The sequence below is a fragment of the Lepidochelys kempii genome, chromosome 8 (genome assembly GCF_965140285.1).
Source record: "Lepidochelys kempii isolate rLepKem1 chromosome 8, rLepKem1.hap1, whole genome shotgun sequence".
Classification (NCBI taxonomy): Eukaryota; Metazoa; Chordata; order Testudines; family Cheloniidae; genus Lepidochelys; species Lepidochelys kempii.
Genome location: NC_136387.1, coordinates 21,384,779 through 21,399,435, shown reverse-complemented (window position 1 = coordinate 21,399,435; position 14,657 = coordinate 21,384,779). Strand labels below are relative to the sequence as shown.

Here is a 14,657-nt window from a genome sequence, read left to right as displayed (position 1 = left end):
AGGGAGCTGACAACATATAATCTTTCTAGTTAGCTAAGTCTCAGATGTATGCTGTTTAAAATGTGTATTAACACCTGCACTAAGGACATGACATACAAAGGCATGCTCTGTTTCAAGAGGTTACTTCAAAATACCCACATGTGATTTCCAGTACAGCTTTATTGTACCGTTTAAAAACCACCTCTTCTGGGTCAATCATGTTGGTCTTCTGGTCTATAGGATAACTGTATATGGCAGATTTCATGGTGTTTTAATTGATTCTTCACGGGGGAAGATCATCATCTAAAACACCTGGTAGAGTTTGCAAATGCTTTGAGATCTCGGATGTCCCTATTTCATGTGTTTTCACTTCTACTGAATCTGTAGTTTGACTTTTGATCTCCTTCTTGTGAAGTTCTCTTCTTTCCTTACATATAGCAGTCAGTGTAAGAAATAAACTGCTTCTCATGTTCATTGTTTTTAAGTTTAGCAGGATTTTGTTCCGTTCTAGTTTTTCTAAGGATTGTTGGTAGCAGAGGTAGAGATTTGAATACCCACTTTCAGGAAATCAGAGCTGTAGTTTATTTTAAGTATTTGATGATTGAGGATTCAGGAAATATGGGGAATAGGACCAAAGTGGAGCACAGGCTTCAAAGCTTGCATGCTCTGGTTCGACTGTACTTTTAGTCTCCCATGCCTGAAGTGGAATGATGAAGTTCTGATAGGCAGTGTATACATTCTGACCTTGTTTTGCCTGAAGTGTTAATTCACAGTATAGTCCAAGGGGACAGACGTGAAAAATGGCTGTCCAGGAGCTTCAGTTAACCTGGGATATTGTATGTGATCCTTTTGGGAGTGATCATGTCCAGACTTGGGAATACAACAATGCACTGGTTTTCACTTCGTTTCCATTTTGAAGGTTTTTCTTTGTAACCAAAAGGATCAGTAGGTTTACTGGTATCTAATTTATTTAATTTTATAATAAAATTGTCACATAGATTGCTTCTCACCACATGTTCTTATCATTTTAACCTCTGTTCTCTATTACCTTCATTCTCCTTCCCTTGCATTTATGACACTCACTTGTTAAGTCTTTTCTGTTGTATTGGATTTTAGGCTCTGTAGGATAAGGACTATCTCTTAGGCTATGTCTACACTGGCAATGGAACGACAAAAGTTTTGTCTTTCAGAGATGTTAAACCACCCCATCCCTCCCTCGAAAGACACAAGTTTTGCCACAACAAGCACCAGTGTGAACAGCGCATTCCTGCTGACAACACAAACACCACTCAGTGGGGCTGGAAGTTTTGGGTCGGCAGGAGAGCCAACAAACAGCAGCTACACTGCACGACTTTTAGCAGCACGGCTGTAGCCACACAGCCATGTCGCTAAAAGCTGTGTAGTGCACACATAGCCTAAATGTATGTGTGGAGCCCAACACAATGCAGCTCTGATCCTGATTGAAGTTTCTGAGTGCTACCATAATACAAATGATTAATCAAACCATAATTGTTTTAGAAAATGAAAACTTGAATCCTGGAGCACATTTTTGCAGTGAGAGGTGGATTCTGTGTCAAATTCAATGACTGGATTATACAGGATACTGATTATGAGATATTTTGACAGCATTAGATCATGCATTCAGTTTAAATTTTGCACAAGGGTACAAATGAATTGTCATTTTCAGATGAAATGTGAAACTTGTGACAGCAAGCCATGCAAAGAGACTGTCTGACTTGTTAGATCTTTGCCATCCTAAAGATAGACTGGAAGATCAGTAAGTGTAGGAAAGGGTTCTGTAGGGATGGGATGGTTTAGCACAGCCATTTACAAGCTCTTTTTATGGGGACCCAGTTGAAGAAAATTGTTGATGCCAGTGGAGCTGGGGATGAGGGGTTTGGGGTGTGGGAGGGGCTCAGGGCTGGGGCAGAGGGTTGGGGTGTAGGAGCCAGACCTGCTGCTGGCTGCTTCTGGGGCGCAGCACGGTGTTGGAACAGGGAGGCGCTAGCCTTCCTTAGCTGGGCAGTGCTGCTGACGGGACTTTTAACATCCTGGTCAGTGGCGCTGACCAGAGCGACCCAGTGACCCAAACTTTGAGAAATGCTGGTTTAGCAGGTTGCTGGGAGGGGTAGGGCTGTGCGTGGATATCCAGATGTGTACGTGCTTGTTTGTATATGTACATGTGTCTGCGCACATTCTTTATGGAAACCCACGTGTTCAATGTGCACTTTTGACTTGTTGATCAAATGGAAAAGAAATAATTTTCTTTTCAAATTCTCTTGCAAAGCATCTGTACCTATGTCATTGAGGGCATTCAGAGTTTGAAGTTTTAAATCCCAACTGTTTAACTGAGTGCCAAAAAAAGATGAAAAATCTGAAAATCTTCGGGTAATTAAGAAGGCACTACTTTGAACATTTTTAGGAATTTAGGAGGAATATTATAAACCATAGAAAATTCTCCCTTCAGTGTTACCTACAGCTGCCTCTAGTGCCTTGCTCACAGATGGTTGGGGGGGTGTACACATATTTATATATACACAGACATATAGTTTAACGCTGGCATTCAGCGGGTAGTACCTTTGGGATACTGCCTGCCATAGGGAGACTGAAGCCTGTTTTCTGAGGCCCATACTGGAAGTATTGTACACAGAACATTTCTGAAATGTAGGAATTAAAATTGCATCACGTGCCCACTGTTGCCCAAAATAGTGCCTAATTTTCATGCTAACTTTCAGTTACAGGTATCCTGTAGTTATAGAATGTTTAGAATCCTTGTCAGGTTTTCCAGGTGAGAAGTTTTTGATCTTTGTACAGAGAGAATAGTCAATATTAGCCAGTCAAGTAAGCTGGGTTTTTTTCACCCCTGTTGTCTTCTGGTATGCCAAGTGTCTTCCCGGGTGGTGTTTCATTCTGTGCCTTGAACAGCTGGGAGCCTTGCTAGATCGAATGACCTTTACATTGCAAAGCAAGATACTTACTTTAGAAATTAATATCTCTGCCAATTGCCAAAGAACCTGGGTGTCTTACATCGATAAATTATTAAAAGAAAGGCTTTCTGTTTATAGGCTCACTGTAACCTAACTGTTGTTCACAAACTTAGCTGGACTTCGGGGCTGGGGGGGGAATCACATTTTAATCTTACCCTGTTCCAAATAACACTAAAAAAGAGTGCATTACTTACAAGAAATCAACTACAAAACCTCCAAAATTAGTCTGTAAATGTGCAGTTAAGGAATTCAGTCACTCTGCTTCTGCCATATAATCTGTCATCACTCTTGCCTGATATGATTTACACCACACAGCCGTCTTTAACTTTGCCTTCTTGGTTTGTTCTTTAAATGGATCCCCTGCCTCCATATCTTTCTTTGCCCTCTGGTTCCATTCAATGCTTGGCCAGTCTACTACCTTGCACCCCCATTCTGAGACCAGGCAGCATAACTCCTTGCCCCTCTCTTGGTTCCTCCAACACTACACCTCCTTTATGTTTTAGACAATGGTCTGTGTACAGTTAAAGAATTCTGTATCTTGGTAATTTCCCCACACACACCTTGCCCCAAAGAACAAAACACTAAAAGATACTGCTTAGGAATGCCAACATGACAAAATGGAGTTTAGTCTATACCATTTTGGATTTATAATTCAGAAAAATAGAATAACATTAGCATTTTCTAATGCTTTAAAGCAATATGGCTTTAATATTATATTAACATGGCTATTTGAATTTAATGAACAGCACTTTTTACATACATCTTAGCAATCAAAAAGAAAATGCAAAAAGTATATAATTAAGGTTGTGGTAAATCTATGTTTATTAAAATGTTGCAATGTTACTTTAACTTTTCAGCACACATTGTGTGTGTATGTGTGTGTATATATATAAAAAATTAAAATTTAATTGAAATGTGTCTCCGTTAACTAGACGACTTAAACTTTGTGGCTTGGTGTTTTCTGTCGTGTGGGAAGTTTCTGGTATACTGCACATGATATTTTTACCTGTCATCAAACAGCCCTGAAAGGGCTTCATTGCCGAGTCCAACAGCTTTCTGTTCAGGAACAGTCAACTACAATGTGTCTTAAGACTGTGGGTTCTCCTCCAGGGGTATGCAGAAGTTTTCCACGTTGTACATCAACTTATCTAGATATTTGCCTAGTTTTACAACAGGCTATGTAAAAAGCACTAGCGAAGTCAGTACAATATGACTAAAATTTCATACAGACAATGACTTTTTTATATTGCTCTATAGACTATACACTGAAATGTTAGTACCATATTTATATTCCAATTGATTTATTTTATAATTATATGGTAAAAATGAGAAAGTAAGCAATTTTTCAGTACTAGTGTGCTGTGACGCTTTTTTGTATTTTTATGTCTGATTTTGTAGGCATGTAGTTTTCAAGTGAGGTGACACTTGGGGTACTGAAGACAAATCAGACTCCTGAAAGGGGTTCAGTAGTCTGGAAAGGTAGAGAGCCACTACTATCAACTAGCTAGGAACACGATTTTTCAATAAGCAGTCTTGCAATATTTCTTTGTACATAAGCGTAACTGTCACATGTACTGTAGGCAACAGTTGTGTTCACTAAAAGTGGGGATGGTAATGCTAAATATATTGCTGGAGCTTAGAAAGATCTAGTTAAGCAAACCAGCTAAATCTAGTAGACCTCTGTAAAGGATTTTCCTTCCTTTCATGAGAAAACATGCCACAGATAATATAGGTAAACATAAATTATATAAACAGAAAAGTGAAATACAAAATCAGATGCTTGAAAGAAATGAAACTTTGTCTATGCACATTTAGAAAAAATTCTAAACACAACTAAGGAGCCTGCTCTTGATTCAGGCATAATTCCCACTCTTTAGGGATCAGACTGTAGTTATGTAATGTTTTCTGCCTTTGGGTCTGGTTCGCTATAGTAAAGAGTAGCTTTTAGAGATGCCTAAGTGCTGTGTCCCTCTACTGATTTTTCCTTTATACGTTTTGCTTTAGCCAATGTGATTCTCTTTGAAAAAGGCATTTTAGAACCTTATATAACTTGAAGATGTTTACATGCTTTTTCAGTACTATATTGCTTCTCAACCTAATAGTTCTATTACAGACTGTACTGAAGTCCAGTAATACTGAGACCATCGACTCATATGTTTCATATAGATGCAGATTGACTGATCGTTTTTAGAGTACTTGAAACTTAAAAAGTGCTACGTAAGTGCTTGTTAATGTGTATTGGATACTTCACAAGCAATGTTGTAGTCTACCTTATTGACCACTCCACTGAGGTGGAGTGGCTAAATGGCAACAAATACAGTTCTTTGACTTTGAACAGCACAGGGCAAATGGAAAAGATACTTATATAATAAGGGAAAGAATGACAAGTAAAATAGAACAGCTGACCAAACAATATGCTTCTATGTAGATGAAAAGACAACCCTTAAGATATGTCTATATTACAATCAAAACCCCCTAGCTGACCAGGGCTCGGGTTAAGGGGCTGTTGAATTGTATAGATGTTCAGGCTCAGGTTGGAGCCCTGCCTCTAGGACCCTGCAAGGTGGTATGGTCCCAGAGCTTGGACTGCAGCCTGAGCCTCATCTACACTGCAATCAACTAGACCATTAACCTGAGTCAGCTGTCCCGGGCCAGCAAGGGCTGAGTAATTGCAGTGTAGGGATACCCTTAAAGAGTGCGCGTTCAGTGGTATTTGAGTGTTGATTTTAATGGAAAGTAAAATGAGATGCTCAACTGTTTTTCTCATTGGGAATTATGTTGGACCTCCTGCCAGAGCTGTTCTGTCTGATACTATTTTGTTATCAGTTAATGGGAAAAAGAGTAGTTCATAGTTCAAATCCCTGTTGTAGCTCTCTTACTTATGACTGCTTCACGTTCTGCAGTTGGATCCAGAGTAGATCACAGGGAGAGGAAATGGAGCTTTCTCCACACCAGTCAAGATTTTATAGACCTCTATCATATCCTCCCTTAGTTGTCTCTTTTCCAAGCTGGAAAATCCCAGTCTTTTTAATCTTTTCTCATACAGAAGCTGTTCCATACTCCTAATCATTTTAGTTGCCCTTCTTGCTACCTTTTCTAATTCCTTTACCTCTTTTTTTGAGACACGGCAACCAGATCTGCACACAGATCTGATGTTGGCATATTATGGATTTATATAGAGGCAATATGATATATTCTGTCTTGTTCTCTATCCCTTTCCTAATGGTTCCTAACTTCTGTTAGCTATTTTGATTGCCGATGCACATTGAGCAAATGTTTTCAGAGATCTATCCACAATGACTTCAAGATCTTTCTTGAGTGCTAACAGTGAATCTAGACCCCATTATTTTGTATGCACAGTTGGGATTAGGTTTTCCAACGTTAATTACTTCGCATTTATCAACATTGAATTTCATCTGCCATTTTTGTGGCCCAGTCACCCAGTTTTGTGAGATCCCTTTGTAACTCTTCGCAGTCTGCTTTGGACTTAACTATCTTGAGTAATTTTGTATAATCTGCAAATTTTGCCACCTCACTGTTTACCCCTTTTTGTAGATAATTTATGAATATGTTGACTAGGACTGGTCCCAGTATGCACTCCTGGAGGATGCCACTATTTACCTTTCTCCTTTCTGAAAACTGACTGTTTATTCCTACCCTTGGTTTCTTGTCTTTTAACCAGTTACTGATTCATGAGACGACTTTCCCTCGTATCCCATGACTGCTTATTATACTTAAAGTACAAATGGAAAACAAGATTAAAATCTGATTTAAATCAAGCTTTTGTGCTTGCTGATTTAAATCATGATTAAAATCAGTGTTTTAAATAGTGATGTAAAATATTAAACAGTTAATCGGTTAACCAGTAAGCATTAGTCTTACCGATTAACCCCCAATCCCAGACCAGTGGTAGCGAGCCCACTGGTCCACCCCAGACCCGCCAGACAGCCCCAGCCCCTCTCCCTTTAATTGGTTAACCAATTAAACAATGTCATCTTAATTGTTTAAACAGTTAACTTTTTAAACAATATTTACATTCCTAGTTTTAAATCAATCCACTCTAAGAAACCCAAGATGATATTGTCTTAAAGGAACACTATCAACTTAAAAATTACTTTTGGAGAAAAGTTTCCCTATTATTGTTATAAGTAATACCCGAGCAGAGTAGAACTGAGAATAAAGGAAAATGTTTTTTTCTATTTCAGCTTGTTTACTGTGTGCGTTTAACACACTTTGTGTGTACTTTTTCTATATGCCATGTATAGTAAATTCCCCCTTTCCCTGTTTTTTGTGCGTCTTTCACACAGCAACAGTGGAATGAAGGATGCTTGGATTAGGACAGAAATGAAATTACTCCAGGGCAAATGTGATACCTAAAACTGCTTTAACTCCTTTTTTTTTTAAAATGGACTAAGATTCAAAATGGCAGTGTCCTTCTGAGGTACTACATATAAATTGGAACCAAACACATAGAAGTATCTGTGAAAGACAAACCTGTTAGTGAACATCAGACTAACCGGGAGTACCTGAAGCACTCTGCATGAATGTCCTTGAATCAGTGATTCTCAAGCTTTTGTACTGGTGACCTCTTTCACACAGCAAGCCTCTGAGTGCGACCCCCTTATAAATAAACACTTTTTTATATATTTAACACCATTATAAATGCTAGAGGCAAAGCGGGGTTTGGAGTGGAGGCTAACAGCTTGCGACCCCCCACATTATAACCTCACAACCCCCTGAGAGGTCTCAACCCCCAGTTTGAGAACCCCTGGCTTAAATTATTTCAGGATTCTGAATTTTTAGATTCAGGTTTGTAGGTTTCTTGTTTTCCCGTTATGAAATAGCTCAACTCCATAGAATACATGACATTTAATGTCTAGTTCATCTAGTTTATTTGATAGCCAACTTTTTTAAATTTTGCTATTGGTTCTGGTGCTTTAAACACTCCACCTTTTGTTAGCATTTACTGCAACACTCGAACATACTAAGGCAAAAAAGATCATTTTTCTGATCCTCAAACAGCCAAGGAACAGAGCAGTGTTGGACAGACTAAACAGTATGTCCTTTCATCAATATAGCTGTTGGTGTTCCCATGCAGCCTTGACCTAGTTGACAGAAAATAGTGTGGGAAGAGCCCTCCCCTGCAATATAAAACTTCCAGAAGCCACATGTGACTTTCTTTAAGTGGATTACAAAGTTTGTTTTTGTAGAAACCAGTGATTAAACTAACATTCATTGCTTTTATTGATCCAGGACCAGACAGCTTTCTAGGCTGGACATATAAAGTTAACTACAGAGTGCCACCAGCCCTTTTAAGGTTGTACCAGCGCCACATGACAGTGCCATTTGTATATAGTAATTACTTTTATTATCCCATCACAGACATATAGAGTAGTTAATTTTAAATCTCTACTGAGATTATAAATAGACTGGCCTCTTTTTGTCAAGGCATCCGAGAATGAAATCAGCTTTTTTTTTTTTAATGATGGAATGAAGCACGGTCTAGTGGCTAAAGCACAAGACAGGGAATTAGCAGACCTGAGTTCTATTACTGGCTGTGCCACAGTCTTCTTACATCACCTTGGGAAAGTCCTTAACCCTGTACACCTTGGTTTCCCCATCTGTAAAATGGGGATACTTGCACAACTCACATTGTCTCTTAGTAGGAGCCTCGAGACTCGTCCTGATGGCAATAGAGTTTAGACGCACTACAAAGCTGCAATGTTTAAGTGCTAGTATTTGGATGCTGTTCTAAATAAGCACTGTATAAGGGCCCATATGCAGCCATCATTATTTCCCTTTGGCTAGTCAGATACTACCTGACTTCCAAAACATTAATCCCTAAAAAACCCACCCAGTAGACATATACACTAGAAGAAAAGAGGTGAAGAAGAAAGTCTTCCTCAGGAGATTTTGCGTGGTTTCTTGAGGCTGGTCTTTGAATCGGGCAATAACCTGTATTTGTTAGTCTGGAAGTACCCACAGCAAAATGGAGACTTTTAATAATGAACAGTTAGCACAAGTTTCTTTAAAGCAATAAATAACTTCAAAAACAGAACACTGATTTTGAGAAGTACTGCAGTGTCATTGCTATTTCTGGCTGTTCAGCCAGTGGTTTGGTGAATCTGAGGCCATGAAATGAGTTGGTGCTTTAAATTCTTTCAGGGCACTTTACCTTTTTAAAATTCACTTTACTTTTGTAAATTTCTGATCATAAAGCAATAGGGAGACAAGGTGGGTGAGGTAATATCTTTTACTGGATCAACTTCTGTTGGCATCTTCAGGTCTGTGAAAGATACTCAGTGTCACAGCTAAATACAAAATATGTTTATTTGTATTTAGTTACGATACGGAGTGTGTGTTAGATCTGAAGAAGAGCTCTGTGTAGGCTCAAAACTTGTCTCTTTCGCCATAAAATATACTATCTCACACACCTTGTGTCTCTAATATCCTGGGAACAACATTGCGAACATAAAGCAATAGGGTGATTTTTTCAAAGATATATCCATCACTTGGTCTCTGATGCTGTTGGACTAAAGATGTAGGGAGATGCCTTCCTTACTAGTTCAATGAAAGAGCTTCCATTACAACTGACACACAAGCTTTTTAAATCCCAGGTTAATAGTCATCAGCAAAATCAGCCTTTCTATGATGTATTATGTTGTCTCTGCCCTAAAACAAAAAAGTGCATTTGAAAAGTATCTTCAATGGGCCCTTGACCATCAGTCATGGTTTCTAAGGTGTTTCGCTTCAAAATGCTATTGAATGATTTTACAGTGACTGCAGATCTGTCTGTGCTTAATTTGAGACTTCAGCAGCGTTCTGAAAGCTCTTGGGAACTCTGGGTATTAAGTCATCTCTGTCAATGTCATTATCAAAAATAGCCTTGTGGTGGGCCTGTGGTCTCTTAAGGAAAAGATTGTGGAATCTCTATCCATTGTAAGGGATGTGACATCAAAACACAGTCCTCACTTACCTACATTTGTAGCAAATTAGTTTCCCATTTATTATTAAACATCTAAAAAGCAAAACTATACTAGATTGTTGCTTTAGAGCCATCATGCCTGGTAAAAGTAACAAAGGCAGGGATAGGGGAGCAATACAGTTGGCACTGTTTGAAGTTCATTCTGATGTACTAATCTTATAATTCAAGATTACTGCCAAATGCTAGAGGCATTTGCCAAAGGTCTCAGAAGAAATAAGATTATCCACAATGAGCATGGTGATCCAAAGAGAATGCTTTAGGAAATTCTGCAGATGTGAAGGATTGATGTAGCCTAAACTTTTTTCCGTTGCTGAAACTTGTGTAGTATTGTACAGTAGCAGGTCATTGACATCTAACATTTTTCAAAATTGACATTACAGTTTAGAAAAGTTCCTTGACATATCAAGTTGCTTCATTAGGTTCCTTGTTCAGCAAGCATGTTCAGCAAGTAAATTAAAAGCCCTATTAATATTAACGTAATACATTTTGAATCTTTTTCCCACCTTCATTTATAACTGCTAGCTCTCCTTTGATAGCATTCGGTACCTGGACTTCTTAACTAAAATGACAGCTGTATAGGTTACAGTTCTGCTGCTGTCTTTTTAAACTTTGGTTACTTTGATATTATGCCTTTGCTACATTCATTTTATTTACATATCAAGCAGTATCTCAATGCTTGGCAATACTATATTTTTCTCAGTCTCTTTTATTTTTTTAATCATTTCACTTTCTATTTTCCTTTCAGCCAAAAGGGCACATTTAGGGCTTGTCCACACTGGCAATTTACAGCACTGCCGCTTTCTCGCCACGGCAGCGCTTTAGCATTGCCAATGTAGACTGGCCCTTAATTCTTCTTCGAGGGCTTGTTCACGTCCATTCCACGTTAGGTGTGCGCGCGCCACGTGCACGAGCGTTGGAAACTTTTCCCCTTAGTGGCTCCCGTCGGGCCGGCAGGGCCCCCCAAGTGGCGCCACTGCGCTGTGCATATATACCCCCGCCGGCCCGACCCCCTCCAGGTCCTCTTACCGTCCGTGGCAGGGTTGGAACAATCTCTCTCTCTCTCTCTCTCTCTCCTAGAAGAGCAGCAGTCCCTTAGCCTTTAGAGTAGCTGTTATCAGTTCGTTAACATACATATTGTGGACACATAAGCGATTAGGTGCTTGGAGGCCTCCAGCACCCGCCCCGGCCCGCGGGGCAGGCCCACGGCTTCAAGGCTTGCGCCACATGCCGCAAACCTATGCCAGTTAGCGACCCCCACGACTCACGTCAACGTTGCCTGGGGGACAGACATCAAATTGAACGGTGTAGGATTTGCAAGGCGTTTAAGCCAAGGACAAGGTAAGAAAGAGACTTTGGTCTAAAGCACCTGTTGATGGAGGCTGCATTGCAGCTGCCGGGCTCGGAGCACCCAACGCTGGCTCAGGCTTCCTCGGTGCATAGTGCCCCAGAGCCGTCAAGAGACCCGGCACCAGCTAAGCACCATACACTGTTGGCCCCAAAGTGCCAGGGGTAGGCCCCGGCACCGCTCGTCCTCCCCGGTGCGGCCCCCAGCGCAGCTGAAAGGAAGGCGCGGTCGTTCCACGCACAGGAGGCCGGCGCCTCCCAAGCGCCGATAAGAGCGGGAAGGCCGCGGTACCGGCTCTGACACCAGCGGTCCCGGCAGCACAAGCCCCACCGATCCCAGAGCTAAGTGAGCTCCTTGCGGACGATGGGCTTGAGGGCATAACGGATCAGCCCGCTACGCCTGGCACCTTTGAGGCTGCAAAGGACTTCATCAAGCTGTCGGCGGTGAGCCCCCTCCCGTATGGGGAGAACCCTCCGGCACCCATGCCTCGGGTGCCGTCGAGGGGTAAGCTGGCAGTGGTGTGCCGCTCGAGGACACCGTCCCGGCACCGCTCCCGGAGTTGGTCCCGGTCGAGCTCTGACTCCGCGGACTCACACTTGCCTGTGGCCCAGAAGGAGGTTGCGGCACCAGCAGCGAGTCGGCACGAAGAAGCACCGGAAAGGGCACGCCGCTCTTCGGCACCAACCAGAGACTGGCACTGGGAGGAGTTGAGACAGCCCTCGCCAGAGGACTCCCGCAGACGGTCCCGGTCCAGTGCCAACTCCAGCCGCTATAGCTGCTAGCACCGGGCCCCGGACAGCAGGGACCCTCAGGGGAGCTGGCAACCCCAAAGGGGGCTGCCAGGCCATTGGCCCTTCTGGATCCCCTGAGCCTATCAGGAGAGCCAAGGGGCCCCGTCCAGGGCAAGTTACTCAGTGCAGCGGCCCGGTCCCCACACTGACACCAGACAGTGACGGAGGCTACAGTATCCAGGCCTCCAGCATCCCCACAGCATAAACCGGAGAGACCGGCACCGAGCCTGGTGCCGTTCCATGGACTCCTGGCCTGGCCTGAGCCGGAGGCCTCTCCCACGGGAGAAGGGGAGCAGGAGAACCAACCAGAGGGGGTCGAGCAGCAGCCAACCTTCTCGTCTTCCCCCAGTGAGGCAGTGGCGGGTACAGAGGTGTCCAGCCCTCTGCCGATAGACCAGAGAGGCCACCAGGAATTGCTGCGCAGGGTCGCCCAAAACTTGGGGTTGCAGGCTGAGGAGACAGTTGAGCAGGAGGACCCCATGGTGGACATTTTGAGCCCCGAGTGTCCATCCAGAATAGCGTTCCCGCTCATTAAGACCGTTCAGTCCAACTATAAGACTATATGGCAGACCCCAGCTTCCAGCGCTCCAACGGCCAAAGGAGTGGAGCATAAATACTTTGCCCCATCTAAGGGCTATGAGTTCCTGTTCTGCCACCTGAGTCCATGCTCCTTAGTGGTCTCAGCGGTAAATGAAAGGGAGCGCCATGGACAGCAGGCTCTGGCCCCTAAGGCCAAGGAGGATAAATGCCTGGACCTTTTTGGCAGAAAGGTGTACTCATCTGGGGGCCTTCAGTTGGGGATTGCGAACCAGCAGGCCATCCTCAACAGGCACAATTTCAACTCCTGGGCCACGGTGGGGAATTTTAAGGACAACATCCCGCAAGGTTCCCAACAGGAGTTCATGGCCCTGGTGGATGAGGGCAAGACTGTAGCCAAGACCTCTCTCCAAGCCTCCCTGGATTCGGCAGACGCGGCGGCTAGAACAGTCGTCTCAAGGGTGGTCATGAGGCGCTCGGCGTGGCTCCAGGAGTCAGACCTGCCGCCCGAGGTCCAGAATACACTCCAGGACCTCCCCTTCGAAGGGTCCAGGCTCTTCTCGGACCAGACAGACACGAAGCTGCACAGCCTCCAGGACTCGTGAGTTACGCTTAAGTCGCACACCCCAGCGACCCAGAGGAAGCCCTTTAAGCCTCAGCCTCCCCCTCAACACCAGTACCAGCCTGGCCGTAGGCATGAGCCTTACTGTAGGCAAGGCAGGGATAACCGCCGGCAGCACAACAATAGTAACAATAATGCGCCGGACCAGATCCAAGGCCGGCACAAACCCCAGCCGGGCACTAAGCCAGGCTTTGGAAGGTGCGCTCAAGGACAGCGTAGCAGACCAGTCACCGGATCTGTCCCTTTGTTTCCTGAACTGCCTTTCCCGTTTCTCCCGTGCGTGGTCCACCATTACGTCAGACCGTTGGGTCTTATGCACGGTGCGGAACGGGTACTCGCTGCAGTTCGCCTCCCTCCCCTGCTCCCACCCCCTTTCCCCGTCCCTCTTCAGGGACCCCTCTCACGAGCATCTCCTAGAGAAGGAAGTCCGCTCGCTGCTAGAGGCGGGGGCGGTAGAGGTGTTGCCGCACAGCCTGCGGGGGAAGGGGTTCTACTCCCGGTATGTCCTCATCCCCAAGGCCAAAGGGGGCCTTCGCCCCATCCTAGACCTGCGCGGGCACAACAAGTTCCTGGTCAAGGCCCGGTTCCGCATGGTCTCTCTGGGCACCATCATCCCTTCCCTGGATCCGGAGGACTGGTACGCTGCCCTCGACGTGAAGGATGCGTACTTTCATATCGCCATCCACCCAGCACATTGGCAGTTCCTACGCTTCACCGTGAGCCAAGAACATTACCAGTTTGCGGTTCTTCCATTCAGCCTAGCCATGGCCCCAAGGGTGTTCACGAAGTGCATAGCGGTGGTGGCGGCCTTCTTACAGAGGCAGAGAATCTGGGTGTACCCGTACCTCGATGACTGGCTCCTGGCGGGCCAATCCAAGGCGGAAGTGCAGGGCCATGTGGAGGTGGCCCTGAGATTGTTCCGCGAGCTGGGGCTCCTGGGCAACGTCCCCAAGTCTACACTTGTACCCACGTAGAGGTGGAATTCATAGGGGCAGTCCTGGACGCGGTGCAGGCCAGGGCAAGCCTTCCGGTATCCCAATTCCAGGCTATCCAGCAAGCAGTGGCCTCCCTGTGCCAGTTTCCACCAACAGCAGCAGCCAGGTGCTGCCTGTGGCTGCTGGGCCACATGGCAGCATGCACGCATGTGGTCAGGCATGCCAGACTGATACTCAGGACTCTGCAGGCGTGGCTCGCTCGGTTGTACTGTCCAGGCAGGGACCCCCCTAGGGACGTGCTGAACTCCCTGCTGTGGTGGCAATCCCAGCCTGTGGTTTGTGAAGGCATCCCCTTTGCCGCCCCACAGCTGGACCTGACATTGGTGATGGACGCGTCAGACCACAGATGGGAGGCTCACCTGGGGGACCTCATGACACAGGGGTTGTGGTCCGGAGCACAGCGGTCACTCCATATC

At 44.6% G+C, this 14,657-nt stretch overlaps 1 protein-coding gene across 2 annotated transcripts in view; it reads left to right on the top strand.

Annotated features, from left to right (window-relative positions):
* The window catches only part of UBTD2 (ubiquitin domain containing 2), a 117,092-nt gene that overhangs the window by 56,930 nt on the left and 45,505 nt on the right, over positions 1 to 14,657 (top strand). The window lies entirely within an intron of this gene.